The sequence below is a fragment of the Misgurnus anguillicaudatus genome, chromosome 19, assembly GCF_027580225.2.
Source record: "Misgurnus anguillicaudatus chromosome 19, ASM2758022v2, whole genome shotgun sequence".
Taxonomy (NCBI): domain Eukaryota; kingdom Metazoa; phylum Chordata; class Actinopteri; order Cypriniformes; family Cobitidae; genus Misgurnus; species Misgurnus anguillicaudatus.
The window spans coordinates 38927992-38934089 of NC_073355.2; positions in this window are offsets into that span (position 1 = coordinate 38927992).

Below are 6098 nucleotides of genomic sequence, written 5' to 3' on the forward strand. Positions count from 1 at the left end.
AGTTTTTTTGTACATTGACCCGCGCATCACTGTCTCCCACGTCTCACGCTTAGTTTTGCTTGATATCTCAGTGCCCTATTTCCCTTTTATTATGTTTCTTTTTTCGAGCACCAACTGGGACAGCAGCAGTAACTGATCCTGCATCCAGTTGGGCTTTCTTTTCCGTTTTGGCGAGTTCATAATCCACCGTAATTTATTTATTACATTAGGCTTCTTCAATATGGGCAACATTTCCTTGCTTTAAGTAGTCTAATAGAATGTAAATTAATCAAGCAAGTGTTAATGCAATGTTGTTTTTTATTATTAGGCAATTGTCGGTTTTCATTTGGGTATTAGGCTACCTTGATATAATTTTATTTAATTCATGACTTTTCTTTTATATATGCATTTCGATGGCATTACTATTATTATTTTGTGTAGGACACATACATATTTTGATGTTGTAATTGATTTGATGTGTCTGTGTTATGTTCCGCATGACAGCCCTGTCATCTAACAACCAATCACCGTGGTCATTGCGAGTCAGCTCGTGCATGAGAATTGACGTCATCCGTACCAACGAAGACTCACTTTTAGTTTAGGAGTAATCATTTTTCCTTACTAAAAGTAGGTCTGAAAGGCGTTGTGAATAACTTTTAAGAGAAAACTCCTAGCTAAAATTTTTTAGTGCGATTTAGGAGTTCTCTTAGTGGTAAGATAAAATTCTTTGTGAATACGGCCCCTGATGATGAAGGAATGGGAATGCAAGGGTTTTACAGGAGTATGGTAATGAGACACAGGTGAAGGGGATTGGTATTCAGGAAATCTTGAAAGTACCCCCTCCTCCCAAAGCGGATCTTGACGGCTGTTGAGATGGGGGGGAATACGGAGGCAAGGTCTACCTCTAGGCCTGAGAGATGGTCGATTGGAATGATCAGTATGAAACTGAGTGAGAAGAGTGGCATCCAAGATGTCCTCAAGGGTACCCACAAGCATTCCTCAGGGCCATAGTCCTCCCAGTCGACCAGGTATTCCACACGAGGACCTCACCACCGGGAGTCCATGATTTTGCATACCCGGTATATGGGCTCCTCTTCCACAGGATTGGGAGGAGGAGGCACAGCTGCGGTGTCAGGATCTGTGGAAGGAGGAGAGATGGATCAATTAAGTGTTTCTAACAGTGATCCTGTACTCGGGAGGCAAGTTGAGCCTCAGTTTATGGCAGGGCTGGTGAAGGCAGATATCCCAGGTGGAGAGCCAAACCTTTTGGCCAGGTTGGCACTCAGGTGGATCAGAGCGACGTCGATTGGCTTGGTACTGATGCCTCCGCACAGCCTGTTGGAGATATATGTAAGCCAAGTCCCAAACCCCCTCCCTCTGATAGAACCATTGGTCAACAGCTGGTACTGCTGAGGGCTCAGCTGACAAGGGGAAAAGAGGAGGTTGGTAACTGAGTATACATTGGAAAGGGGTGAGCCCTGCGGTGGATTGTAGAAGGGAGTTCTAGGCAATGGGGATATTCTGCCCAGGGGAGATCACGGCTCCAGCTGTCCTAGTACTGGTGGCAGTAGGTACGGAGGTAACGACCCAGGTGTTTAAAGAAGGCTTGTCATACCTTAGAAATGAACCGGGGTCCCCTATCGGAGACGACATCTTTTGGACTGAGCATCCACGAACGTACCAGAAAATGTCTTCAGAGATGGAAGTCCTCTTGAGGAGCGAGAGGGTGCGCCTGCTACCTGGATGTCCAGAGCTCAGAGTGGAGTGAGCGGCATCTAAGAGCTCATTATGGAGGTTTGTGGGTAAAAAAGTGAGATTCTCCCAAACTCCTGGTGGAGTGGGGTTGACGAGATTTTCCTGGGTAATCTGTTCATTGTTGCCCCAGACAATCAGGCTGATGAACATTGCTGGAGGGAGAATGGTTTCGGATTGGGGGTCCTCAGAAGCCAAATTGTGAGGATGAGAGAGTGTATCTGCCTTGAGGTTCTTTCTTCCAGGTCTGTAGGTTACGGTGACATTGAAACAAATGAAGAACAGGGCCCAACGGGCCTGGCATGGGTTCAGTCTCTTGGCTTCATGTAGGTACTCCAGATTTCGTTGATGACCTTGAACGGATGATTAGTGCCTTCCAGCCAATGTCTCCATTCCTCAAGGGTGAGTTTGATGAAGACTTTGTTCATGTAGCCTTGGAAGATGGCCGGCAGTTTGTAAGTTGTAGGTCTGCCACTGGGTACTGATGGAGGGTTTATTGGAGCAGATGGGAGTAATGACAGTCAAACCACCTGAACCAGTTCAGCGAATGGATCTCGAGCAGGGTTCACATTGGGATCAGTGGTGTCTTGCATGTTCAGTCTGGTCTTCTGTAATGCTCAGAACCAGGAAATAGACTGAAGGTAAGTATAAAGAAGCTTTATTGAGACACACAGAAGCAGATGGATATCAGGTGAGTATATGAGTTATATTAAGTTCTGGAGAGCACTACTAAATAATAATATAGTTTCTTTGCAGATGGTGATCGGAGGATTCTTCGGAGGGAACAGATGAAGGCAACAGGTAAGGTTTAGATGAATAGCACGGGTGAGTCTGAGTCTCCATATGTGATGAGACCAGACGATGGGTAAATAGGAGTGTTTTAAAGGAGTATGGTGATCACTGATGAGACACAGGTCATGGACAGTGATGGAATCCTGAAAGGTAGCCAATTTCTGCCACAGGATTTCGATAATTATTTGTCATAATAATGAGGTTAGAAAACTTTAACAAAAGTAAGTTTAGAATCACTTAATTTAAATGTTTCTCATGATGGTGGCAAAATTCTACAAATTCAAATTTGAATTTCTTTCTTCAAAAACGTATATATTTATATATAATGATTTTTTTTTTTTGAGGTAGCACTGTAAAAAGTGCTTCTGTGCCTTAACAGATTTCAAGATTCCTTAAAGTTTAAGGAATAAAAGACAGCAGAAAATTTTGCTGCAGAGAGGTTGTTTAGGAGGTGAAAATTAACTTATTGACCACATGATGGCAATTCAAGATCACAGCATAGGTCAAATAAAATAAAAACATCTTCAGATAGAACAGAATCAATATTCAGCCCCAGACTAAACACAAGGTTCAAAGTATGCCCTCTAAGGGGCCAGTCACACCAAAAGCATTTATGGCAGTTGCAGGCGCCTTTTTTGAATGATATTTTATGGGCAGGGCGCGTTTGCGCGTTGTTTATGCGCGCCGAGCGGCTTGCGTTTTTTTTGCCGCCTGCCGCGCACGTGTTTTTGAAGGAGCGCTGAGAGCGGAGAAGCGCCCGACGTCATTCGTGTCTTTCCATTGTCCAATCGAATTAAGGGAGAAGCGGGCCTTACGTTGTGGTGAGGGAAGTTTACAGTTGCTTTGAAGAACTAGACTCCACTCGCTCACTCTCTCCTGTGTGTTTGTGCACCTCTTACCCTCAAACAAGTTCAGAGCAAGCACCCTCTTTTTAAAGTTTCTGCTAATATGACAGTTAACAGCAAAAGAGTGCTCACGCTTCAATATTTGATTGACAAGACAGCTGACTCGGTGGTTGCTTAGCAATATGAAAAGCCGCGTCGCACTGCTCTTTTTTTTACAAAAAAGGGCAGTGTGTCACGCCTTGCGTTTGCAAACGTTTAAAGCGCTTTTGGTGTGACTGGCCCCTTACAGTGGGTATGGAAAGTATTCAGACCCCTTTAACACTCAGGGGTCGACGGTGGCGCGGGCGCCGCAAAGTCTTTATTTTTCAATCACTCCGCAAAGAGAGTTAGATAACTCTGCTGATTTTGGTCATACAGACATGATTTATACATCATTTAAAACGTTAACGTGTCTAGTTTTTTTCTGTCCACTCCCAATAAAAACAGAATGTTGTGCTTTTCGCAAAATTAAGAAAATAAACATGATGCGTGTTTTGTTCTCTCTCCCTCAGTGAAGTCCTTTCAGAAACACGTCAGAAAAATTAACTGTAACTTAAGGAATACTCGTCACAAAAGATACATATCTACATAATGCTTGGAATGTCTGCTTTTGGAAGATGTAAGTGAAATCGAAAACAAATATTGTAATTCGTTGTTAACTGTGTTAGAAGAGGGAGATTTACCGTCTTTCTCGTGTTCCTGCATTATCTATAATGAGCCACGCCCCGCTCCATTGAAGAGAAGAGCAGAGATGATCCATAATCATTAGTCAACCCCAGTCAATGGAGACTCCGTCTCTGTAGCCATTCAGTCAGTGGCAGTGCTGTGTTGAGTTTTAATCCAAGTGTTGGTGACATGACATCTACTTGTTTACTCAGACTGTAACTTAAGTTATCTCCAGACGCGAGTGTGTGTGCTTCATCAAACAGACGCGATCGACGTCCAAACGCACACACAAATAACTTACCTCATATTTGACGCGCTTTGTGGTATCATTATAAGATATGCGATTGTAAACATCACATCTACTTGTTTACTCGCGCCTAAAGTTATCTCCAAACAGACGCGAGTGCGTGTGCTTCGTCAGTGACGCGATGTCCAAACGCACACACAAACACGATGCCTCATATTTGACGCGCTTTGTGGTATTCTTATAAAAGGTGCCATTGCAAACATCACATCTACTTGTTTACTCGCGCATAAAGTTATCTCCAAAAAGACGCGAGTGTGTGCTTCGTCAGTGTGACGGGATCGAGGTCCAAACGCACACAAAAACACAAGATGCCTCATATTTGACGCGCTTTGTGGTAAAATTATAAAGTATGCTCTCTCACCTGTAAATACAAGTTATCTCCAGGCGCTTTCTTTGTGCTTCCGTCAGACGCGGTTGACGGCCAAACGCACACACAAACACACAATGCCTCATATTTGACGCACTTTTGTATTAAGACGGATCTAAACACATCTAAAACCCTGTTTGTTCGCGTATATCTCTACACGGTAAGTTTATTTAACGCAGGATCACGCATGGGAAGGCATTTCTTTTGTGTTGCTTTCACAAACAAACACGTAACAAGGCGTCGTCTTCCTGCCTATGCAGCTCATTATGCAAGTGTTTTGTTCTTCAGCTGTCAATCACAGATTATTCAAGAGCTTCCAGCCTCCTTGCATATTGCCTTCCTAACCAAAAAGTGACTTTGAAATTGTAAATCAATATTATTGTCTTATGTAAATGATTAAGCAGAATGATTTTCACATCATTTTAAAGAAAAAACTCTAGACTACTAGATCCTGTATTGAAAAGTCTTGGGAAAACATGTTTAGTACGAGTTTTTCTGACTTATATCAGTCACTTAAAAATTTAGCTTTTTCAAAAACCACGCATAAACATTTTTCTCTCAAAAATACAAACATGTACATACATGTTGATCATATAATATAGTAGCCCAGTTTGTGCTGAACACAGTGTTATAAGACCTTTGCCATTATTATGTTTTTAAGCAACTGAAAAAAGCACAAATGTCAGTGCATGTCAAAACTTCTCCACGGCCCTAAAAACCCCTTAGACCCCAGAGGGTTAAATTGTTCACTCTTTGTTTCATTGCAGCCATTTGCTAAAAAAACATTTTATTTCTTATTAATGTACACCCAGCAACCATCTTAACAGAAAAAAACAGACATGTAGAAAATTTTGCAAATTTATTAAAAAAGAAAAACTGAAATATCACATGGTCATAAGTATTCAGTGACACTCATATTTAACTAACATGCTGTCTGTTTTTTCTGATCCTCCTTGAGATGGTCCAGCTGTGTTTAACTCTTTCACCGCCAGCGTTTTTTAAAAAAGTTGCCAGCGCCAGCGTTTTTAATGATTTTCACAAAAGTTTAATGCCTTCCAGAAAATGTTCTTCGTCAAATATATAAACATACAATATATCAAATGAAAGAACATACCCTCTGCTTTCAACCAAAACAAATGTTTCATCATACCTTCAGTAGTTCTTTTGTAATCAGCTTTTGAATATGGGTATTGCGGAAAGACGGAAATACTCATCATTGGCGGGGAAGCGTTTTCTCTTGATTGACGAGATATCTCGTCAATGGCGGGGAAAGAGTTAAATGGCACACACCTTTATAAGACCTTACAGCTCACAGTGCATAAAAGAGCAAATGAGAATCATGAGGTCGAAG